This window comes from Terrapene carolina, unplaced genomic scaffold (genome assembly GCF_002925995.2).
Source record: "Terrapene carolina triunguis isolate 2854851 unplaced genomic scaffold, T_m_triunguis-2.0 Scaffold48, whole genome shotgun sequence".
NCBI classification, from domain to species: Eukaryota; Metazoa; Chordata; order Testudines; family Emydidae; genus Terrapene; species Terrapene triunguis.
The window spans coordinates 6324474-6351323 of NW_020664399.1; positions in this window are offsets into that span (position 1 = coordinate 6324474).

The window sequence follows — 26850 nt, forward strand, 5'->3', positions numbered from 1 at the left end:
CCCCTCAGGAAACTAAATGGTTCACTTTAATCACATTCATCCTCTGTGTGCCCAGACCTGGGGATATACCACCACGTTTGATGTAAGATCTCCCTTCTGGCACAGCAGTGTCAGGAGTGTGACACAAGGGAGTTGAGCATGTTCAGCTATTAGAAAATGTGCCTCAGCATTGACTAGGTTCCAACGGTTGCCTGCGAAATCCTGCATAATACACTCTGAACACCTGCTGCATTAAAAAAAAGGAGTATCATATCCTATTATTGTAATATGCAAAAGAATGCCGGGAACGTATCTAGTATGGTACCAATAATGAATATAATGCATAATGTAGTGGATAGTTTGCATTTCAGCTGCCTTGCAAGATTTTTGTAAGATTATAGCTATAAAGAGTTGGGATTTTAAAAAACAAATGTTTTATGTATTCTATGCTCTACTCCACTGCATAATTTCGCAATTTTAAGTAATTGGGATGAGTTTTATATGAAAACGATAATGCTTTTATTTTAAAAAAATCCCCTTTTCTGAGTTATGTATATCACATAAAAAAACAAAGGCCCCCACCATTGATAGCATCCTTCAAAAGCAATATAGGCTAGCACTTGCAGGAAATAAATTGACTTTGTATGGCAGCATATGGTAGTTGGAAATGGAATACATTTAGTACTTCCTACTCTATTTCATCCTTGGATCAATGACTTCAAAGCATTCCAACCACTTCACAATCTAGAGTTGTTCATTTAAAGTAAAATAAACTCAATAATAATAAAAAAGAGAATACACTTTTTTTCATGAATTCAAACAGATGTAACACATTTTAAAGATACTGACCTTATTTGAAATTACTTTTGAAGAAAAAATAAATTACAAGAAACAGCATAGCTAAAAAGATAATGATAATCCACATGCTGTAAATATTGGGTCACATATGTAAAGGGGACATACCATCCAGCCTCTAATCTTGCACATGCAAGATCAAATTTACCCTATGCAGAAGGCCCACAGAAGGCCTAAAATTGTGTGGGCCCTGTGTGTCTGACTATGAACCCCCACACTTTTCATTTAATCAGGCAGCATAGTGCTTAGAGTAGTACAATTACTTCACCAGATGCTCCCAGAAGAGGATTCCTGAATGGATTAGGGTGAGAGACAAGACACCTAACTGCTCTTCAAGAGGAACAAAATAATAACAAGAAAAAAAGAGAGCATAACATAGTGGTTGCCCTGAGGATAAGTACAAAGTGACTATGCCAATTCCCACGTTAAGCCTTTGAGTGTGCCCAGTGGGGAACAGATATTTTTAGAAGCTTGAGAAAACTTGAATTGAGCTGGGTGCTCATGAAAGTCAGAAAAAGTGCTGTGCCTTTTCCCCTGAGGAACCTGACTCTTGAGTGCCCTCCAAACACTCTATGGGATGGTGTCATATCCTGTATATAAGACTGAACTATAGGATGTGGGGAATCAGGTTGCTGTGCTTCCCTCTTAACCAGGAAGACCTCTGGGCATATCATACAAATCTAAATTACACCATATATTTTAAAAGTGGATTTTTAATCTGACAGACTGTAACCAAGGAGCCATTTTGCAAATCCTTCTTATTCTATGCACTATTGATTTGAGTCAATTGAGCTGCCAAGCATGTGAAATGAAGTCCATGTGCCAAAAATAATCCTCATGAAATACTTATTGGGGAAAAATACTTCATATTTGGACTAGTGACATCTACAGTTTTGTAGCTCAGGGATTTTAAATCTACTTTTTATTTCTCCAAATTACCAAAAACAACCAGACTATGTCACAGAACAATCATTCACCATCAAAGATATATTTTAGCTCTCTGAAGCGAGAAAACCATGTTAAATAGATCACATTCACATGTTCCCTTCTACTGTTCAGTCGTGTAACTTAAAAATGGTCACATTTCAAGTGTCAACCAAAATCCAATTTTCATAGCCCACTGCAACCTCCTAAACAAAGTTTATAATCAAACAGCAGATAGAATGTATATAGAGAAGAGTGCATCAGATAGTGAAAGCTCTGCTGTATATTCAGGGAAGTGAGTGTGCGATATCTGTCTATTCTTTTAAGGAATTTAGAAAGGACTTGTGACTGTAGTTTTGAGGGTCTTGCCAGACTCATCATGCTCACTTGTATATAATAATTATTTGTTCTGATATAACAACCATCATATGAGTTTCTCAAAGCACTTTGCCGCACGATGATAGTAGCTGACAAGTTATGGTCCAAGTCTGGCTGTTCTTTGTGAGACAAGACTCCCATTAAATCCAATATACAGCACTACTGTTGAAGCTCAACACAAATGGGGATTTCGCTGAGCAAGAACTGCATGATTTCACTTTGTACATGGCATAGGCTCCTTTGAGTAGCTTTGAAACATGTTTGTTCTGGAAGAATCCTTGCATTACCTGCCCCTCTACCCCCGCATCAGTCCTGTGTAGACATCTAGGAAATGGTAACAGAACTTCAGACTGTTTAACTTTTCTCGTTAACCTCCTCCATACTGGGAAATTATGCAGGAGATCTTCACTGAGGGCCTCATCCTCAGAGGGCATCAAATGCATAACTCCATTAACTTCAGTAAAGGGCAGTTGATTGACACTAGCTGAGGCTCCTGCTGTGAGTTTTCCTCCTTGCAAACCTCATCCCACAGGTATCTCCATAGGAGGGGAAGCACTGGGTCCTGGACCATACCTCCTCCCCGTCTCTTTCTTTTCTCCTCCAGGAGGCTGCTGGTATTGCTAATGGTATCCTATCACCTTATTGCAGGATGTTTATTATTATTTTACAAATTAATCCTTTTAAAGATTTCTATTAGATACTTTTTATTTTCCAAAATATTTCCATTTGTTTCCCAGGATTTATTTTCTTTCCCTTCCCCACTTTTATTTTTTTCATGCAATAATGGGATCATCATTTTCATACTACCATTGCTGCTGTGACTGCTACAGTTCAATTTACTTCATGAAGACTCAATCACATTTATTTCCTAATTGTATCATGGCTATATTTTTCTTTTATGGCTATAGCATAGTATGTCTTTCAAAGCTCCTGCTTCTTGATTCAGTGAAATTTCTAATGTGCTTTGTTGTCTTATTTTGTAATATGTGATTCATTTCACATTAGGGCTAGTGGACTCAAGATAGTACTTGAGCTCTGCAATGTCACAGGGCTGCATTTATAGTTGACAGCATATAGCAAGTTGCATATGCCTAAATACTCTTCCCTTTTCTAATCTGCTTTCATTCCTGATTCTCATTCTCAAGAGACACTCTATTTCATTCCCCACTGTTTGCATTAGTCTAGAATTTGTCTTATTCTCAGCTTGACTTAGTGTTGTCTGATTTCTGAGTATCTTATCCCCATGTGTTCAATTTGTACATGTCTTTTTTCCCTCCATTTACTCACAATCTAGATAAATGCATCAACGTTGTTAATGCAGTGTTGTGGTGGAGATTTTATAGTCACAAAAGCTGGACACTGCAAAAGTCTGGGGACTAATCCCCTTTGTGGGAAGTACCCAGACAGGAAAGTAGGAAATTCAGTAAGTTGAAACACAGAGCATTTCCATTATATTGTTCTGTCTGGGAGAGAGGGAGAAGTGGGGAGGGGGAGAGATGCCTCCATGTTGAATGGACAGAGGCAAGATCCATCAAATTTGCATATAACCTGAGTTAGGCAGGAAAATGTTGCCATGCTTGGCAATAGGGATGGGCAATTTTTTTTTTTTTTTTGAGTGAATAGTAAATTTACCAAAACATTATTTTTTTTAGCACACCACAACTATTTGCAAATTGGGGTAGAACGCTGTGAATAGTTTCATCTGAATAAAATGAAAAAAATAAATAAATTATCAATTCAAAACAACATTTTTTAAACAAAATGTCAATTTGAATCCACATTTCATTTAGAAAATGTCATTTTGATTCTCATTGAAAACATTTTGTTCAACCCACACAATTTTTTTTTCAGTTTTGCATTTTGAAACAAACAAAAAAACACAATTATTCACTCATTATTATTCTCTACTTGATAGACACAGACACCCAGGATAGGGCAGTCCAACTGAGATTCATGCCTCCAATTTGCTACTTGAGCACTGTACTTCTCTGTGACAACATGTTCCTTCCTGATCTGTGTTGTTATGTTATTCCCATTGGCTGCTTCTCTGAAGCCACCCTTTGGGAGGGGTGATGTGTGGGATTCACAGCACAGGGGGCGGGGGAAAATAGGTTCTCATTACCTTCTTAAGAAAATTCTCATGGGAGTTGTGGAACGGGATAGATTTCTGATACCATCAATCAGTACCTTACTCCTTAAGTAGTTGCACTAAAGTTAATGGAACTATTTGTGGCATAATATGCTCCTCAACTTAAGCGTAAGAGAATTTGGCCTTAGCCAGCAGCCATCACCAGTCCCAGTATACTTTCTGTATGGAATAGTATCAAAAATTCAGCATAGGCAGAATCTGTTAGAGAAAGAGCCTCCTCCTTACATAAAGCACAGTCAGTCATTTCTGCTTAAGTTTGCCAGTTGGCATTGACATTCACTTAATCAGGCACTTGACCAAAGGTCACCATGCTTTCTGGGGGAAATATTATAAAATCAGATTGCATATCATCAAATTCTGAACTATTTGTCACATAACCTATTATTTAATGGTAGACCCTGCTTTACGATTGTCAACTGCTTTCTGTTTATGATGAAAAGTACCAGGAGGTTTTCATGTGTTCTGAGCTTGTGAAAATGTCAAAAGGAGACGTCTGTTGTGTGTGACACCAACATCACTTCTTGTGGCATTTAGAAAAATCCCACCTATTTGATTAATACTGAATCAAAAAGATCTTTGATGATGGGGAAAACACCACCCCAAACAATAACAAACACAAGGATAGCACTAGCCCAATTAAGCTTGGCTAAATATTTTTGGCCTAACTTCTCCAAACTACATTGCAATATGTATAATGCAAAGAATAATGTTATATGAAGTAGGTATTTCCGGTGAAGTCAAGTGTACAAAAGCTCTCAGTTAAAGACATATTGCCTACTTCATGTAGGCTTATTCCACTTTCCCCCATGCAAAACTTTTCCCCAAGTACCCCTCTTAATATTTTGGCTCCTAAATCAACCCAAGTTTTTTTTTTCCTCTGATCATCTCAAGAATATGGCTTTTGAACTCTGAGCCCAATTCTTGGATGCTATTAGCTCCCTCTTCACTCAACAGCCAATCTTATATTTTTATTCCAGCTGTGAAAAGTTTTAGGATCCTTCCTTCCGGTTCTCTAGACCTTACATTATGCGATAGTGTTGGGAAATAAACTAGGAAAAACAGACTTTACCCCTACACAGCCCTGCAGCTTAAAATACATAGAACTTGTGTTACAAGTACTCTATGCCCTGTACAGCTGCTGGCAGAGAAACTGGATCCAATCTTACCTCCCACAGCCTCCTTCAGCTCAGCCAGTTTGGTTGGGTAGTTGTTTATTTCTCTTTTCCTTTCATCTCCCTGACCTTTTTTTCTAATATGTTGAACAGTGTTTGGAGTCAGTGATGAATGAGATGTGATGATGAAAATCATACTAAGGATGCAATGTGTAGGCTTCTTTCTCGGGCAGCACAAATATCAGACAGGCAGGGGGAAAAAAAGTAGAAATCTGACAAGTTTAGCCTGCTGACAGCCCATGTTTATGGGCTCTGTAAAGAATACAGATGAGAGAGAAAAGAGGAAGAGATGACTATGGCATAATAAATCTTAGCCATAGTGTTTTCCACCAAAAAACTGAAGAAATAAAATCAAGTTTTGGATGCTGTTAATGGTTAGGCTGTCACAGGATAGACCCTTTTCACTGTCTGCTTCTCTGGATGAGAAGATTCATTAGACTTCTATGTATAATACTTATGAGCCGCAGCCGAAAAATACAGAACTTCTTTCCCTTTTGACCACAAGGCGCTTTGGATAGCAAATAAGTTGGGTAGTCTGGTTCAAATCCACAGGGTGGTGTGTCTGTCTCCTATGTACCAATAGGATCCTAAAATATCCAATGGGAAAACTATGGTGTATAATATATATTTTTAATGAATTAATGTTTGTAAACTGCTTGGCAGATTAAAAAAAAAAAGATTAATTGGCCAAATCCTGAAGCTCTCATACACAGACAGTTTCACAGCTGTTGTAAATCAATGTATCTCCACTAACTTCAATGGAGCTATACTAGTTTATACCAGCTGAGACTCTGGCCCTCAGTTCAGACTTCAGGATTTGGCCTATTAAGCACTTTGTAAATATTTAGAGTACTGATGCCTGGGATTTTTTCCACTAATCCCTAGCCTCTAGACACAGGACATATTTCCTCCCGTCTTATTAATGTATCTGACATAAACATGTCTCAGATTTCCTTTGCATTACATTTGAGATCGTCTTTTTTATTTAACTGTAGTCTCAGGCAATTTCCCATGGCAAAAATGTACCACACAATCTCAAAGAACCCTGAAATCACCATTCACTGAAAAAAAAAATATTTTAAAGATAGGAGAGGGACCAATGTCCCATTCTCCAGTGACCTGTTCCATACATATTATAATTGACATCTGGGCTCATAATTATTTTATTATACATTTCAGTTACACCTAAGTGTGACAGCCTAAATGTTGCAGCAATTAATGTAATTTATACATGTATTTATACAATGCAATTTATCCCACACATCTTTACAGTTAATATATGCTTCAAAGCCCCTCTAAAAATACAGTGTATATACTTTATTGTGCATAAATTAACTAAGTAAATGGGCCATTTGGCTAATATTAAGTCAGAATCAAATCTTTAATGGTATTAATTACATGAGGCCTTCCATGTTTGTAATCCTGACCGATCCAGTTTCTGTTATCAAATATTGTGTGGGACCAACATAATAGAATGGTGACTTAGGCATTCATGAATATCCTCTGTGTGGAACATGTCTTCAGTGCTTGTGAAAGGCTCAATGCAACTCTCATCGAAGTCAGTGTAAGTCTTTTCATTGGTTTTAATAGGAGTTGAATGGGGCAATGAGGAAGGTTCCCCACAGCGGTTATATTATATGACAAGGTTCCGCCAATATCAGTAATGACTTACAGGAATTGAAGACAATGAAAATAGAGCTGCATGACCAACACTGAAATGAAAACCCATGTTCTCCAAAAAGATAAGTACATGGGTAGAGAAATGAAAGAAAAGATACTACAAGTAAACAATTATTTTTTAATTTTATTTTTTTTAAAGTCAGGAACTTTAATTATGATTAAGGAATTGTTTCTTTTGGAGTTGCAGTTGGATTCATTTTAATTGAAATAAAAATAACACACAGATCTTACACAGCACTTTTCATCTGATGTCTCAAAGAGGTTTGAGGAAGGCAAGCATTATTATCCCTATTATATACATACCAAAGCAGAGGCACAGAAAGGTGAAGTGATTTGAACAAGGTCACACAACAGGTCAGTGGCAGAGCCACAAATGGCAATCAGACTTGCTGAGTCCCAGTTCAGTGCAGTTGCCACTGGACAACACTGCCTCTCAGTTAAAATATATCAAACATTTAAGGTAAGAATCAATGTTAATAGTAGAAGCCAATTTAAAAAGTTCTAAAAGTGTGAGAAAGCTCCGTGAGAATAACTTTTGTGAAAATAAGGTTGTCCAAAGATGGCCACTTGCAGTCTTTCTTGGAATTCTTCATAGTCTATTTCACATCTTTAAGCAAATATATGCTAAATATTGTCAAACATATGCTAAACATTACCGTTACTATAACCTACTGTAACACTAACACTAAATGTACACTTCACCTCCATGACAACATTCATTCCCCCCACAACACTTAATATTATACCCCATGGATATTTTGGCTACCTGTTAGTCATTCCCTGCCAAAAGTAAACCATGTAAAGGGAAATAAAAGTGTAATCCACTGTTTCTTTTATTATGTGTCCTCAATTCACAAAGGATACAAATATGATAAAAAGAACAGAAGTACTTGTGGCACCTTAGAGACTAACAAATTTATTAGCGCATAAGCTTTCGTGGGCTACAACCCACTTCTTCGGATGCATATAAATATGATACAGATTCCAGCCCAGGTACAGGATCTTACACTTTACCTCAAGTTGTAGAGGCTCATGCTTTTAGTTCTTGAGGTCCTCTGTTCAATCCCAGGTGTCAGCCAAGATGGCGGTCATCACAACATCATCAGAATGCAAACCCAGGTCTCCCACATAAAACCGCAGACTAGCATCAATAGGCTAGCAGACAAGACATAAATGGCCTGATTTACAGATGTGCTGACAATTCACAGGTCCTGCTGGTCAGCACTCCTGAAAATCAGGCCACACACATAAATAAGTATAACATTTGAAAAAAAAGATATGAAATATTTGAAAAAAATATTAACATAAAATCATTAAGAGCAACCATTGATGGGTCAAAGAAACATTATATAGTCTGAGCAACAGTAGTCACCCTTCCAGCTACTACCCGTGGTAGAATATCTTCCTAGTGTCCTAGATACATTCAAAAATGTGTCCATGCTCTACGTAGTCTATCTAATGTTTGAATCTGGTAAACAGAATCTGGTAAACTTTGAGTATGTGCAAAATTGCATTGGGAATAGTGTCCAAGTGATCATAGAATACTCACTGGGTTATAATTCAACATAGAATCAAATCAAAATGATATGAAAGAGTGTCTGTTTTCTCCCTCTCATCATTCGACTGTTACCCGTCATTTACTGTTGTCTCAGCTTTGGCCCATAGGTAAACAGCATTGTTAACAAATGCAAAACTGGTTTTGCTTCTAAAATCATGCAAATCATATTCTACATATAATACAAATGTTGCAAAATTAGACCTCTTGACCTGTTCATTTTCAAGCACGCAGTCAGTGCACCTGTACTTTAATGGTGGAGTGACAAATGGATGAGGAAAAAAATCCTGTTGTGTTAATGCACTACTGGAATTCTGCAATTCAGGGGTCAGGGTCACATCACACTGAGAATTAAAGAGACAGGCCTAACAAGGTAAATATAGCCATACAAACAAAACACACAGACTAAGGTTTTCATCTAGGCAAAGGTATTGGCCAAGTTTTCAAATATAACTTGCAATTTTTGGATGCCTCAATTTGATACTTCAAAAGAGCCTGATTTTCAGAAAGTGCTAGACACCTGCCTTTGAAAATCAGGCCTCTTTTAAGGAGTCTCAATTTGGGTACTCAAACTCACTAGCCACTTTTGAAAATTGTGACCATTGTCTCCTGGGTTAAAATAAATTACCTGCAGTAGATAACATGATCACTCTGTGACTTTGTACGTGATAACAACATTTGATGGTTATGTAATAGCTTTCATCTAAGGATCTCAAAGAACTTTACAAACATTAATTAGGTAAGCTTCTTGATACCCAGTAAATTACTCAAATATTATAGGTTTCAAATATTATATTATTTCTACAAATTAGTAAACATATGTAGGGAGAGATCAAGTGATTTGCCCAACATCATCCAGAAGTCAAGAGTGGAACCTAGAAATTCTAATTTACAGCTGCTAATCTAATTATGAAACAGACCTGAATTACAGCTTGTTACCAGTTACTTTATCAACGCCTACCCTGGTCACTATGTGCAGTATAATATAGCACATATTTATCATCAACTCTATTACATTTACTCTGGCTAATGGGATTCCTTCAGTCCCTGCAGAGAAAAGATTTTTACTGAAGGGGAATTATTTACTGGCAATTATGTTACTTGTAATTATTTTCTTTGAAAAAGTCTATTAAAATGTTTCTAGCTCTTCTACTACAGAAAATAGGGAGGCTGTGGAACAGACACTAATACACAAATTATAGCAGATATATAAACAACAAGAATAATGGAGAACAAAGGAGAAAAATCACAGGAATAACCAAGTAGTAAGAGAGCCATTATTCTCTAGAGAGCCAATCCTATATGTACACTGTTGCAGCTACTGCCAATTAAACAAGATTACTTGTGTTAGTTATATTTTAGTATTTTTATGTACAGCTATAGTTGACAACTGTTTGACTATTGACAAGTTGATAGTTGGAGGTCCAAATTTTCACTGCCTCTAAATTATGCTTATTTAATTAAGCAAGAATTGGAGACACCAGGAATGATGGGTCTGATTCTGCGCTTAGTGCAGGACCAGAGGGAAAAAAGGGAGCAAAGGCTGTAACCCACCCTTGTGCCTACCTAATTCTGGTCCTGGCTTCTCTCACTTGTGCCAGCATTGTGCCCCAGCCATGCCCACACTTTCTCTCTCCCCACCCCCATCCAGTCCTAACCTGACCCTGATACACCTCTGTAGCGAGGCGGTGGGATACCCCACAGTCCCGCGGAAGGATGATCCTCCCCTGGCACCAATGAGGGTGGAGCCAGTGGGTCCTGCATCCACCCCCCAGAGGTCATGGCACAGGACAGGAAGTAGAAAAGCCCCGCTGCAAAGCTCACTTGAAAGCCAGCTGCCAGAGAGGCCAGTTGCCTGTGGTCTAGCTCCGGGTTGGGGAACGTTGGCAGGCCGCGACCGACCCAAGGACTGGCCGGGCCAGCCGAGCCTACCCCTCGCTAGCTACCCCGAGGAGGAGCCATGCCTACCCCTTGCCAGCTACCCCGAGGAGCAGCCGAGCCTACCCCTCGCCAGCTATCCCGAGGAACAGCCGAGCCTACCCTTCGCCAGCTACCCTGAGGAGCAGCTGAGCCTACCCTTCACCAGTTACCCGGAGGAACCGATGGTGCTGAAAACCACCGAGGACACCGGCCAAACCCAGGTACCTTACGAGGGGGAGTCGGGAAGTAGCCCGGGGGCAGCCGACCCTAGTCTGGCCGCAGCAGGGTCAGAACCAATGTCAGTGTGTTGCGGTCAGGATCCCCACTGACACAGCAGCGAGTCTTCTGCCACTGCTAGGGCCCCGGGCTGGGACGCAGTGGAGCGGGTGGGCCTGCGTCCCCCCTGCCACCCCACTCACAGGTGGCAGTCTCCCCCTCGCACCAGATGCTCAGAAGCCTGAGCTCCTGACTGTGCGTTTGCTGCCCCGCCCTGACCTAGAGCCAGGGTTCATACTGAACTATTGGCTCAGCCCCTGCCTAAGGGCCTGAGCTCCTGACTGTTTACTGGCCAGCCCTGACCCAGGGCTTGAGCCCATAGTGAACTATTGCGAGGTGGTGGGATACTCCACAGCCCCGCGGAGGGACTAGCCTCGGCCGAGCACTCCTACAACCTCTTTGATCAGGACCGAAGTGGATGGCAGGGGAAGAATGGTGTAGATCTGCACATGTGAGGAACCCCCCTTCTCTATTTGCAGGTATCGGAAGGTGCAAAATCAGAAACCATGGAAGCTGTTTTAAATCTACTTCATGTTACATTTTTATTAGAGACCATTTAAAAAAGTACCATTGGTCAATCAATGTAAAGAAAATAACTGGGATTCAGTTAATTAAAAGTGCCTCAGGGGAATGTCCCGTGCTATATGGGGTCATCCATCATAACATGCCAGAACACCATGCTGGAGAGAGAGGAAAAACAGGAAGGACTATGCTTTGTCTGAAATGTTGACTAGACATCACACTTACAGAAGGGATGAGACCATACTAAGAGAGGTGGCTGCATCTCAAGACTATTTGTTATTTTGAAAATACATGTGACTCTCTAGTGCTATCTTCAGAGTAAGAGTGCCTGCAATTAAGTATTTATTTTGCTACGAGAGTATTCCTTGCTTGCCTGCCATGTTATCCCAGAAGGCGTTAACTGAGACAATCAGAGTACCCACAATGAGCTGGAACTCTGAAGGAGCAACTGTAAGCAACTGGGCGCTCAGGAGGGCTAAGGCACTGTGTGTGGGGGTTTCAGGGAGCCAGTTATGGAGGCCCATATCCGAAGGAAGGGTGGCAGACAAGAGGTCTGCCCTAGGAGTTTACCTTAGAGGACTAGAGCTAAGAACAGAGACCCAGCTCTGCCCAGACACAGGGGGAATAAAAACATGTGGGAATGTGTAGGAGTGTTGTGAGGATACATACATTAGAGATTGTGCATGATAGTGGGGGTTAGATGTAAATACCTATGGATAGATAGAATCGTTGAGCTGTGAATATGGTGGGGGCTACACAGCTGTCCTCTCATTGCATACTTCATTTGCTGCAAAACATCTTAAGACTTAAAAACAGCAAGAATTGATTTATTTTTAATGGGAAAATTGGACAGCAGCTAGGAGAAGGATTAAACAGCAGTGCACTCAACATTTCTGTCATTGTTCTGAGATTAAGCATTTCATGTGATGGGGAAAATCTCCATGTCACAAAAGGATATTTCTCTTATACCACAGCTGGAGGTGTGTGCTAGAGAACAGTGCTTTTGCAAACTTAACATTGGGTTTGACCCAACCCCCATTGAAATAAAAATGTTCAGGAGGTTGTCCAGAAACCACAGATCCATCTGTTCCTCTATGCCGGGGTCAGAAAAAAGAAACCCGTTGACTTGGAAACTAGATTGGGATTTTTGTCATTATTTCCAAATGGAAAATTAATAATGACCCATCAAAAACACACCAACTAATTAAAACATAAAAAAGGTTTTATTTTTAGGTAGCATGATGTAGTGGCTTATTAAATACGGAGATCAGAATGCAAGATCAATGTTATCATAGTGGTCAAACTGCTCCCAGTTTCAGGGGGACATGTTGAAATGAAATCAATGGGAGTTACAGACATATCACTAAGGGCCTGATCCAAAGCCATCATTCAAATAACAAGTTTTGGAAGAATCAATAGGTCAGTCTATCTAGTGACCTTGCCACTTTACACTGCTTAGATGGCATAAAAGAAATGGATACTGCCTGTATTTGGGAAACTCAAATTTTCCCTGGTCAGGGAAGGAGCTCTCAGCTGGCATAAAGTTGGTGTAGTTGGCTCTTATGCTACCCTCCATCACAGATCCTAACTTGACGGGTGTGCTGGGTTGTACAGGAGAAACATATATATATATGAAAGAGACCTGAATGTTCATAAATAGTTTGTTAGTAGATAAAGTGCCAGTAGACGGCTGTAGTGAGGTAGAGTGGCCTCCTTCTAGACTTGAGAGCAAGGGACCACTACACTCCCTCTGGTGGGCGGAGCCAACCTGACCTGCTCCCCTCGCTGGAAGTACCGGGGTGGGTTGGAACCTGGTGGAATAGGGTGGGCCTGGTCCTCCTACCCCTTGCCACCAACCCCACCATGGGATGGTGGCCTATTCACGCCTAGGCCAGAAAGCCTGTGGGTTGCTTGTGGCCTTCCCCAGCCAGGAGACTATGGGCCACAGACTGTTTGCTTGCAATCTGCTTAAGCCAGGAGGTTTAGGCAAAAGCCTACTCCCTGCTCTGCCCCGCCCAGAGGGATAACGTTTCCCTTATAGACTGTTAAGTGCTGTCTGCCCCAGCCAGGAGGTTATGGGATAAAGACTGCTTGTGCTCTGCACTGCCTAGAGCAGTGGTGGGCAACCAGCAGCCCCCGAGCCACACACAACACATCAGGGTAATCTGCTGGCAGGACGCCAGACAGTTTGTTTACATTTGAATGGCCACCCACAGCTCCCAATGGCCGCGGTTCACAGCTCTTGGCCAATGGGAGCAGTGGGAAGCGGCGGCCAGTACGTCCATGTGACCCATGCCACATTTTGAAGCTCCCATTGGCCGGGAATGATGAACTGCGGCCACTGGGAGCTGCGGGCAGCCATGCAAATGAAACAAACTGTCTCGTGACCCACCAGTGGATTACCCTGACGGGCCACAGGTTGCCCATCACTGATTTAGAGGGAGCTAGAACTCCAGACTGTTAATGATTGTTTACCCCTGCTGCGGGCTACAAGCTATAGACTGCTTACTGCTCTGCCCCACCAGCAGGACCCGAGCCGAGTACTGCTGCCGTACGCAAGTGAGGCGGAGTGGCCTCCCTCCCCACTTGAGAGTGAGGAACCACTACAACAACACTCAGAACAGAATATTTAGCACAATTCCTGGGTTTTGTAGGATCAATAAAATGTGTTGCATTGTACAGTGCAAATGGCTTCCTGGTGCATGATTTTTTCGTGGCACTCAACACCAGGAAGCAGAAGGGTGCATGTGGCTGGATCGTCAATCCTCCATGCCAGTTCTCAGTTGGTGGATGGTCCAGATGACATATGATGCTCCTATCTATGCCAAAGAATGGGCTGGTGTTGAGCAGGGAAAGGAATCGGAGCTGTAGTTGGCACCCTGATGTCTCATTCCCTTCTCCTGTGCTGAGCCAGTGGCAGATTAGCCACTGGGCCAATGGGGCCCATGCCTGGGTGCTCCCAGAAAAATGGGCGCCTCTGCCCCTACCACCAGGGAGCGGCATCAGGGCGCAGGGGCTTGTCCCGTTCCACCCACCTGGAACTCCTGCCAGGAGCAGGGGAAGCCAAACCCCCTCCCTGGCAGGAGCACCGGGGGCGGGAGGGGAACTGCAGGTGCAAGGGGTGGGGAGAGGCCCCCACTTGCTCTGGCCAGGGTCCCTCAAACCCCTAATCCAACTCTGCACTGAGCACATATAGGCACAAGAGAAAATCTGGCTCAATATATACTCAAGGAAATTTCATTTCCGTTGAAAAGGAGGGTTCTAGAATATGAACCTGTGACTAAACATGACCTGTTGCAACTTACAACTAGCCACGGTCAAATACATCATCTCCTAGATGGCAGCATGTAAAATTAATGCAATTTTTCAAATTACCTTCCTTATAAATTTATGTATGTACATTTTCGTATTGATAAATACACATGGTCCCAAAAGTGACTGCCATTTCTCCAAACTGGAGGCCTTATACCCAGCATAACTAACTTCTTAAAAGAAATTAAAAGGATTTCTGTAATCAGTGACCTCTGAGGTGCATGTAAGTGTACTTAAATGTTTGAAATCCAATAAAAAAACAACTGTTTACATTTTGGTGTCCTGTGATGAAAAGGTGGGGGACATGTCAGAGCTTTCACCTTGGTGTCCTCCATTAACTCTACAGAATGGGAGGAAATAATCTTGACAACATGGCCATTGGCACTCTAACAATCTAACAGCAAAATGCAAAGGAGATTACTGCCCCTAAGATGTTCTTCAGTAGCTAGCCGCTAATGTGATAATGTTTCAAGAAACCCATTCCACCAAGGAATCTCAATTACAAATTAGGGTTTATCAGATTGTAGCTGCCACTCATCATCAACAGTTCAGAATCTGCACCTGTGTGAAACTTGGACTTAAGTTTCAAGTACTTGGAGAATCTGAGGAAGGCATCATCATCACCTGGCACTTTATACTTGCAAATGGAGTAAATATGCTGAATATTTACCACCCCTGCCCCTTTGGAACAGTGGCAATGTCCTCCCCTGCTTCTTGTTTCGTATACTGCAGTGTTATGCGGAGACTTCATTTCACCTTACACAATTGCCAGCCACCTGATGCTCCTTGATTGGGCAACTGCTGACAAACTATCCTGCCTTTATGAGGTAAAGCAGTCTCATACTTTCCACTCAGCTTTTTGGGATAGCAGAGCTCATTTTTACCTCTGTTATTACTCCATTTTCAATCTCACAGCATACATTCGGAAACTTTCCACACTTTTAGCATCACCCCCTTTTAACAGAGATAGCAAGTCTAGAGATTGCACCGGCTCAGGTCAACATATAAAAGAGATGGAACTTTTGGTGTGCTAGTTGGGAACACTTCAGATAAGAAATACACAGAGACTCTTCATAGTCAGGGAATTATGGTACATGGCTGATGATATGAACTTGGCTTACAAGGTCTTCTCTGAGACTTTATTAAGTGTGGCTAGAAAGTTGACATGTTTTCATAGGGCATATATCCCATGCTGTGATGATGTCAATGACAACCTCTATCAAAAAGAGATACAGTCTGCTTCACCGGACACACACACACACACACACACACACACACACACACACACAAAAGCCACTAATATATTAATGGAATGTCTTAGTGTTAAGAGGCAAGAAAGGTAGCATGAATGTTTTGAATATCTAGACTTCATGCACTCAGGACATAGGGTTTGGGGCCTTCTTTGTCACTTTTGGGCAAAGGAAACCCCTAGGTGCCCTACACATCTCAACAAATGTGGCGGCAGCCCACCCTGTGGCCAACAGCTGACCAACAACTACAAATAGAGAACATGATTGTAAGGTATTGCCTGTGCTCAGAAAGTTTTGGTCTACCCCCTCAGCCATCTCTAGCTTCTCCCAGACATTCACTAGGCAGGAACTGTGATTTCATTCTTAAAATCTTACAAGGCTCCTGGGCTAGCCAACATCCATGGGGAGTTCCTGCATCATATGAGCTCATCCTGTTGCAACCTTTTGTTAAGATGCTATAATATTTATCTGGAATGCAGTACTGTTCCAAAGATCTTGCAGAAGTCACACTTAGTGGCACTTCTAAAGCCTGGAAGGAAGACGGATGACGCAAAGAACTATAGCCTAATCACTCTGATCAGTGTCGCTTTTAATCAGCTTAAAAATCTGGTACTTAAATGACTCTTGCCTTTAATCAACCCACAATTACCTCATCACCAGGTATGGTTCCAAACGGCTTGTAGTACTGAGGATGAAGTGTTTATTGAGGATGCCTTTGAAGCAGGACAGGAGGTTGTCACTGTTTTTGTTGACCTTTCTTCAACATACTACAAAGTTTGGCACCATGAAATAGTCTTACAATTATATTCCTTGATCCCAGACAAGAAACTTGTAGAGTTTTTTATGCAGATAATTTCTGAAAGAACAGTGATCATCAAGTGTAGAGATGGTTCAAGGCTGTTTGAACAAATGACTTCCCCGGGGGCTGTACTCACTTTCATGCTCTTTGATATAAATACAACTGATCTGCTGCTCACCTCAACAATTAAGTTTGTGTACTCTGAGGACAACTGCCTGGCAATAGCCAGAAGAGCTCAGCAGAGCTGGAGTCCTGCCTGTCATATGACCTTGATGTACTGACCAAGTACTTTTTGAAGTGGCGACTTAAACTAAATGCACTAAAATCTGTTTCATCTTGTTTACATCACACCAGCTGGTTAGCTCATCAACAGCTGCAGTTCCTTCTAAATAATCAGCCCATCATTTTTTAACCGTACCCAACTTATCTGGGGATGAAGCATGGCCACTGTTTGTCTTTTCAACAACAAACCTAGAAGATATGCTAAAATCTATTTGAGAGTCCACTTCTTTGCATTTTTTTGGCAACTCATGAAGCACCAATGCCACAGATTTATGGACAACTACCAATGCCCTCCGTGCAGCATCATGGAGCTCCAGTTGTCATTGTTGCAATGATCAACTCTACCCTTTGCATCCTCACTGGTGTGACCTGGACAACTCCGGTCTCCAACCTTCTGGTCCTGGTTGGCATTGGTCCCCTGATGATTAGGTGTAAAGGCAGGGCCCTGGCCTCCTTACTGCCCTCAGACAACTATCAAGACATCTTACTTCACAATTTCATCTCAAAACACACAAAATATTTGCTGAAGTAAAGATGTCCCTTCCATGAAATAGTTGAGCATCTCAGACAATTCATCAGACATGACTTTTCTAAGGAACAGCAGCAGCAACAGATGGTGTAGGACTATACTTTGGGTCAATGGTGCATTTCTTGGCAGATGGACAACTCAGATCTGCATCCCCTGCCTCTCTGGATCAGCTGTCGCATGTCCCTCAGAACAACCTTATGAACCAAAAGATCTTTCTTTGTTACAATAGGATACATTGTGGTCATGGACAGTTTAACTTTCATTTTTACAGTCAGGGCTTCTTGAGCTCCCCATTCTGCCCCTGTGGAGCTCAAGAACAAACATTGTGCCATTTGGTTATCAAATGCTCTCTTATCATCTTGATGATGGATGGATGTGCTTGACATCTTCTGGTGCTGCTGCTGCTGATGTAGAGGGTCTACGTCTTTTACCTAGCATCTAATTCACTGTATATGCCTTCAGAAACCATACTCCGAAAGAAGAAGAAAAGGTCAAATTTCAAATGTGGGATTTTCTTCTGTACTCTGTGGCACATAATGAATGAATACACCACATTTCAAGATACCAGCTCAGTGAGAACATGAAAGTTGTGTCAGTCAGTTACTTGTTGCAAGACTGTTTTGTGTACACACATTATTGTGCAAATTGTGTATTTTCATTCTCTATAAGACAGACATCTAAGTCTTAATCACCCATGTACACAGAACGTTGTTCTTTTAGCTGTTTCTAGGTCAGTGGGTTTCAAACTTTTTTTACTGGTGACCCCTTTCACATCTCAAGCATCTGAGTGTGACCCCCCTAATAAATTAAACACACTTTTAAATATATTTAACACCATTATAAATGCTGGAGGCAAGCAGGGTTTGGGGTGGAGGTTGACAGCTCGCGACCCCTCATGTAATGACCTCGCGACCCCGAGGGGTCCCGACCCCCAGTTTGAGAACCCCTGCTCTAGGTCTTTTGGAATAGATGAGGATGATAAGACTCTTACTTAGCAGCAAGAATAGTATCAAACAAGTGTGGCTTTGCAGCACTGACTGTTCTCCATCTGTGATGTCAGAAGGGAATTCCACTACGCTGAAGAGCAGTTCCCCAGAGCCTAAGGGGCAGTTCAGCTGTGGCTCAAGGCATTGCTAAACCCATTAGGTATCATGTATCATGCACCCTTTGCATCAATCCTGTAACCTATGATCACAGCACAAAGGGACAAATCCAGCCACCTACTCTGTGGATGGCCCCTTCACAGTGAAAATGATGTGGCTCCACTGTGCTACAGGGGACCTTGATGCATGAGTGGCACACAAAGGGTGTTCACTTGGTCTGTATGAGATCTGCTTGGCAGCTTGTAGGTTTCAGGAGGGGTCAGACTTGGGAGGGTTGGGGAACAGAAGGCTGGGATATTCACCCCTGTGCAGATCCTCTCTTTGTCCCAGGAGAGTGTGGTGCACATCTTGGGGGATGCAGAGCACGTAAGGAACTGTAAAGGCTATCCCAGTCATTTCACAGCCTGGTTGGGGTGTAGTCCTCCTGGCTACAATCCCATCTGCCCTACTACGCATACTAACAACTGGACTCAGGATTTATTACTCAGGGAAGAAATATTAGGAGTTGTTATCACACAGGAAAACCTTGTCATTGCTGGTTGCTTGTCACAGGGTCAGTGCAGGCTCTCCCACTTTTGTGCCTGCACCCTGTGTTTAGGCTGGTATAATAAAAAGCCTTCCACACCTTCTTTTTGCTGGATCACCCAAGTGTCTTTATTTACAGCGTTCGTGCAGTTCCCCGGTCTCCCCACAGCTAGTACCCCACAGACCCTCCCCAGGGTCTCCTGCCTTTGAGACTTCCCTCTTTGGTAAGGAGACAGCAATACTACCCTCCCCTCTCCTCCCAGTCTAGCCTCCTCATTGAGGTTTGTTCAGGGTTCATATAGCCCTCCCGTGCCTTAGCCCAGCTGTCAGCACTCAGCTCAGCACTTTGAGCCAGCCCTGATTAGGGCTTGCAGCTGGGCTCCTGGGCAGAGAGCAGAGAGAGAGAGAGAGAATGCAGCCAACATTTTGGCAGGGCTTTAAAGGAGGTTTTGCCCCTGCCCTGCCACATTGCTATACACTGTATTTGCTCTACCTTTGTTTGTTAATATTGAATCACTTTTCTCTAATCCTTAAAGAGCAACAGATCATGTATTGGAAGGTAGTAGTGAAAGTTCAGGAAAAAAATTGTTAACATTACAATTTCATTTTAAAAGGGAAGATGAATCTCCCTTCAGCCTCTCTCACATAACTACTAAGTTTGATTTACAAAACTTTAGCTTGTATATGAGGTGCCAGAAGAAAGCTCCCCTACTTCATACGTTAAGCTAAAAGACTTTTTATCAGCTAAGATCTGAGCTACAGGTGCTTTTTCCCAGGACATTTGACACCAACACCACCTAAAACAGAGCAGGAGGCTGTATTATTTACATTGCATTAGTTGTAAGTGGTGTTCTCAGCAGTCAAAGGTGAAACACAGAATCCTGAACTCAAGTCTTTGCTAGAAAAATAGATTTTCTACTCCTACTCATTAAATCAACTTGAATAACAACATAGTACTTTCACTGCTAAAAGGGCTGAAGGGGTGTCATCTTTCTTAAAATAAAGTTAAAATGTTAATGGTTTCTTCTTATGAACTTCTAACATATGAAGTTAACCCAGACTGTTACACTTTGAGAACTAAAGACAAGCAATTCAAATATACAAAAGCAACAGGGTTAAGTCAAACAGCAACTGTTGCAGGCAACCACTGAAAATTTTGACTTTCCATCTCATGAGTGAGACATCTTTTGGTCTGTTAGTTCTGTTACTGAGCAGCAGAATAGAAGTCTGAGTGCCAGAACAGAACCCAAGACTTTGCTGATAGGAGAGAAAAAGAATTGATTTTTTTTTAATGGTTTTCTTTTAAGTTTCATTTACATGTAATTTTAAGTCTCCTTGGATAGGATTATTTCATAGATTCATGGATTTTAAGGCCAGAAGGGACCATTAGATCTGCTAGTCCAGTGGTTCTCAAACTTTTCTATTGGTGACCCCTTTCACACAGCAAGCCTCTGAGTGTGACCCCCGCCCCGTACAAATTAAAAACACTTTTTTTATATTTAGCACTATTATAAATGCTGGAGGTGAAGCAGGGTTTGGAGTGGTGGCTGACAGCTCATGACCCCCTGAAGGGTCACAACCAGTGTTCCCTCTAATTTTGTACATGCATGTGCAGAATTAATTTTGTTATGTGCACCAATATGGAGGTGATGTGTGACACATCACCTTTATATTGGTGGACATAACAAAATTAATGTGGTTGGGGTGGGGCCGAGGGGTTCGGAGTGTGGGAGGGGGCTCAGGGCTGGGGAAGAGGGTTGGGATGTGGGGGTGTGAGGGCTCTGGCTGGGGGTGGAGACTCTGGGGTGGGGCTGTGAATGAAGGAATTGGGATGTGGGAGGGGACTCCGGGCTAGGGTTGGGTGCAGGGGGTGAGGGCTCCGGCTAGGGGTGAAGGCTCTGGGCTGGGCTGGGGATGAGGGGTTTGGGGTGCAAGAGGGGGCTCAGGGCTGGGGCAGAGAGTTGGAGTGTGAGGGAGGGGCGGTGCAGGCTCTGGGGTGGGGCCGGGGTGAGGGGTTTGGAGTGCAGGCTTCCCTGGGGCTGTGGTGGGGAGAGAGGACTCTCCCAAGCCCTCTGTTGCCGCAGCAGCTTGGGGCTGGGTGAAAAGTGCCTCTCCCTGGCCACGGCAGCTCCGGCGGGCCTGGGCCAGGGATCCTCTTTCTGGCAGCTCTGATGGGCCTGGACCAGGGCTGGGGGAGGGGCGCCTCTCCCCGCCTGCCTGCACGGTCCTTCAGAGCCTGCTGTGTGGTCGCGCAGCTTACAGGAAACGTAGGTCACAACCCCCAGTTTGAGAACCCCTGATCTAGTCTGACCTGCTACATAACATAGGCCATAGTATTTCATTCAGCTACTCCTGTACTGAGCTCACTAACTTGTGTTTTGCTAATAACTTGGGTATTTTTGTGGACAGTTTCGAACAGAGCAGACTGCAGGGTAGTTTCTCCTTTTTGAAAATCAGAGAGATGGCAAACAATGGCAGATGGCACCACACATTTGCTCCAGTAAAATACACCAAGGGAAAAATAGGGGAGAGGGGCAGGCTAATAAATACCAGGAAACTCAAGAGTCAGAGAGTAGAGGAATCAGTGCAGAAAGGCATCAGAGGGTTTTGAAAGAACAGCTGCATTCTGGTAGGGAATAGAAACATAGCCAGAAGCCACAGTCATGCTGTGTTTAATATTGGAAGCTATAAACAAATGCAGATGGGACCAACCTTCTTCAAGTCAATTTGGGAATCCACAGGCTCATGGTGTGGTTGTCCCCAGTTCCACTCTAGTGAGACCCTATCACAGCTATGGAGATCTGAGATTCATTTGGTCCTCTCCACATGCCTCCTCTCAATATCAGGCTCCAGCATTGCTCACTGTGAGGTATCATTAGCTGCCAGTCTTGTTCAGAGAAAATCTGGGACCCAGTTTCTTGAATACTTAAATCAGAGACTATGCACAGGTCCACTAACATGTCATCCTTCTCAGACAACAAGTAGTTTTGGAGACAGTGAAGGAAAGATGCCATTTGGATCTATACTCTGATAAAAGATATTTATAAGCCCTTTGCTAGCTTACAGACTCAATAACTTTTGAAGGCACCAGTCTTCCAACCACTCTAAAATACACAATATCCCTACCAGTGATCAAGAAACAATCACTCAGTGCAAGTGATCTCACTGTCACCTAGAGTCTAATATTGTCTTTCTGAGCAAAGTGATTGAGAAGGTGATAAAGAACCATCTCCATCTACAGCTGATTTCTCCCAATATCCTGACTGTTTCATAACAGGCTTAGAACTGAGATATGACACAGAAATGATGCTGCTCATGCTAGGAGAAGATAATCTACAATGGCAATGGACAATGGGCAAATATTTATTGTCATACTGATGAACCTTTCAGATGCTTTTAACACAGTAAACCATGAAAAGCTGGTGGCATGCCTTGAAGATCTGGCAGGAATGAGGTGCCTTAATAATTAGAAATAGCAAATATATATTTGTACATACATTTATTTAATACTTAAAACATTTCAGTTTACTTCAATAATATACCATTGTGGCAGTTTTTTTCATATGCAAATATTCCAATCTCTACCTTTAATAAATCACGCTTTCCTTTTCCATTTCTTTTATTTCCTCTCTCTCTCCCCACTCCACCCTCTCTTCACTGTGTCTGCTTGATGCATAGCAATTGAAGATCCATAGTGTACAGCAACTTAATAAGATGCAGCATTAAATTACCTAGAACTCCAGTTGTGAAACAACTTAATGTTGCTTAGAGACTCCTCTCACCCTTCTGAAAACTTTTCTTGAGGCACCACTTTTCTTACAGTTGAGAAGAGCTGACATTCAAGATTAATGCAATTTGGTTTTTGATTTTTTGAGGACAGTCATACACTAAACGTGATTTAATTTTGAATTACTGTATCATGAGGATTGCTGTTAAACCATCACATCCCTTGACTTACTGTATGAGTTTCAGTGGACAACATTAAACCCACAGAATTTTCAAATTGAATATGTTGCTGTTCAAGAAGTTATTAAAATTCAAGACAAAATGCATTAATGTACTGGGAGGGAAGAAGCTGAAGGACCTTTTCTCATTCCTAAAATTCATATATTTTCCCTTGCAGAGATATATCAAACATATTACTTCAGCCTGCCTAGCAACTATTCCATTCCTAATATTTATGCAGTATTGTTTGGTTTGGTTAATGATGAATGTCTTTCGATGCTACCATTAACTGAAGAAGTAGTGTGATAACTCAACTACAGCAGACATAAATAACAAAAGCAGTTTTGATAAGTAAAACCATGTTCGTTATGTAGCTGCAAAAAATGTTGTGCACATTTGGTGTACAGCAATTCTGTATATTCTAATTGGTGATTCATTCATTAAACCTTTATATGGCAATTATATTTTAAATTTGGTACTCACTATTTTTAAAGTGGTGACTTATGATTAAAAACAAATTATTTCAAAATCATTGTTCTTCTTGTGTGTCCCATTCTTTGAGCATCTAAATGATATTATATGAAAGTGAATATGTTTTTTTCAGAAGGTTATTATTAAAAAAACTATAATAGTATTTCATTTTATTAGTATTTATTATTTATTGATGTCTTGTTATAATAGGGCTCCTGTACCAAGCTCTAGGCACCTAACGTTATTTAAAATACATTACTACATTTTTTAATCTACAAAGCAAAATTTAAAATGTTCAGTTATTCAATTATCCAGTAACCTCAATGACCAATAAAGATGATAAAACCACCCACCAAACTCCCAAGACTCCAGCTAAACCAACACACTGTCTGCAGGCCCATCCACATCTCTCCCAAATGCCGGAGGATTAACAACTCTGAGGTCTGGCAGAGGGGAGCAAATTCTAGAGCCAAAGAAACCTCACAGAAAACACCATAATAACAGCTCCCATTTAAACCAGGAGAATCCAGTTTACTCTGGGGGTATCGCACAGGGAGACATTAGAGGTGTTAAGGAAATTAAATGTTCCTTTTTTTAAAAATGTCTGAAAACATTTGGGTGGGGTGTAAGCAAAATTTTGGAATAATTATGTGCAGTGAAGAAAGTGAAAGTTCTAAAAGCCCTTTTCATGCACAAATTTGATCATGAGGAACAAACAGTCATGGTGGTGCTTCCCTCCAGATCACACAGTCCAGATGAGCTCTGAGCTTTATTCCCACTTTTGTTACTGCCCAGTTTTATACCAGTGGACAGTCTTTTCTTTAGTTAGATGACAAGGAAAAAATAAATTTCCCCTATTCTACGCACCAGGAATAATGTCAGGGAAACTGAGGCTCAGAAAAGTTAATGATATATCCAAAATTGTGAACCAAGTCAGAGTCACTACCCGGATTAGAGCCTGAGTCTCTTGTCTGGTATGGCCCATGCTTAATTCACTCACAAGCACTACCCTTCAGGACAATCACTATGTCTTGGTTTCTTCAGCTGTAAAGCTGGAATAACACATGTGACTATGGGTAAAAAATTGAAAAAGAGTGAATATTTCATGTAAAGTTTCCAACATAATTTTCAAAAACTTTTTTTTAAGTTTTGTTTGTTTGTTTGGTCAAAAGTTTTCAGTTTTTTTCTTTTTCTTCATTTTCCCAATATAATGAAGAGTGGATGAGGAGAAAAGGAGGAGAAAAGGGACAAAAATAAAACCCAAAAGCTGAAAAAGGAAAATAATGTTTTTGAGTTTTGGGGGGAGGGAAGGGAACAAAACAAAACACCCAAACTCATTGTTTTAGAAGTTTATTCTTCCAGCACAGGAGCTGAGACAGACAGCTGCTGGCTGTTTTCTAATTACAGTGATGTAGTTAGAATTGAAATTTTGGAGGGCCCTGACTTATAGTGGACAAGAAATGTTCAGCGGAAATGGGAGATCCCCGCAGACTCAGGGGCAAGCACTGGTTGAGCTGGGTGGAGGAGTGGTCAGCAGCTGCATGGGACTTGGCTCTCACTGAAGTTGACCAGGGCCAGGAGAAGTTTGTGGCACTTGGAATTCACACAAGCTCAGTTTTGAGTGTGCTGGGTGCTAATGGGATAGGCCATGGCCCATCCAGGCTCACCTGTGTTAATCCCCCTGTCACACACCCTGGCATACGGGGTTTGCCAGAGGCAGGACTCAGGGTGAAAGAAAGATGGAGGAGATGGAGATGAAGCACATATTGCTGCTGAGATTCTGGGCAGAGCTGCTGCTCATTGGCAGCTAGGGACTGGCTACCATAACTCAGGCATCCTCCAGACACAGCACAGCACATCATCCTTATTTTGCTGGTACTTAGCTGTACAACCTGCCCTCCTAAACAGTGTGATCAGGTCTTGAATAATGTCACTATTCAAGAATCCACCTCTCTAAGTAACAGTTACAGGAATGATATCACCACCTCACAGAACCGTCACTGGCTAACAAATGGCAACACTATTCTTGAGTGTACCATATCCTGTGGCAATATATCATGTCAGAGAGTGGTTCTGATTACATACACAAATAGATGGTACATTTGTGGGTTACGCATGCATTCTTAAGAGGGTCAAGCATCCTACTGTTTGTTCATCTGTTGTAAACAACAAAAAGAAAAAAAAATATCACTTACTTGGAGCAATATTTAAATAGAAAACTCTCACAGTGGCGGTTACTTCGAGGTCAGTGAACCTCAAATGAATCAAAATGCTGGTGAGTTGTAATGTTTAAATCATCTTCACTTAGACATTCAAGAAAGCATCACCTGCATTGTATGCGTTACAGGCAGTGTCCAATCTGATAAATGACCATCACTGCAAGCTTAGTAACACGCACTACCACAAACTGCAGCTAAAGTTATGGAACTGCAACAAGCAAGTATAATGAACTAAAGGGAAAAAAATCCTTTGATTGTATATTATGAAGGATAGTAAGCAGTGGCTGGATATCTATTTGCATATTTTGTATATTACATGTAGTGAAAACATACCTATATTTTTTCATGATAAAAATAATCATCATTAAGTAGACATACAATATTTTAAAAACTCTCCAAATAATGTTATATCTAAAAGTTTGTTATGACTTCACTATCTCATATGCCTAGTTTTATGATATGTGAAAAATGATGTAGCTGTGTCTTGTTAAATTAAATTACGTACCACATATGGCTTTAGCAATTGGTGTAATTACGCTATAATTTCTAAAATATGTATAATAGGAATGCACAAATGATATAAAGCCCATTATTCTGTAAACAGAGTAATTAATACAGAAATCTCAAACTCTCCTGACTGTCAAAAGCAATATGCTTGCAAACTTTGGGAAGGTCTGGCTTAGTGCCTTGAAAGACTTTAGAAGAAACAGTTTAAGCAGCTTTCAGCACAATAAATATATTCATAAAGTATGCAAATGAAATTCAATAGGTATTATATAACAAACGCCCTAGGATGTGAAGATATGATTCACCATTTGTTTTTTCTCAGGATAATAAAGACTAATTGTGACTGTGCTCATCTGAATAGGAAAAAAAGCCATCAATCTTTGTATCAGAATACAGAATGTGATTTGGTGGTTCGCATCACATCTATCCTCATTGCTTTGCTGTGGGCTCTACTCCACTCACGTTTATGCTGGAGTTGGGCAGATTCCAGGGCCGGTG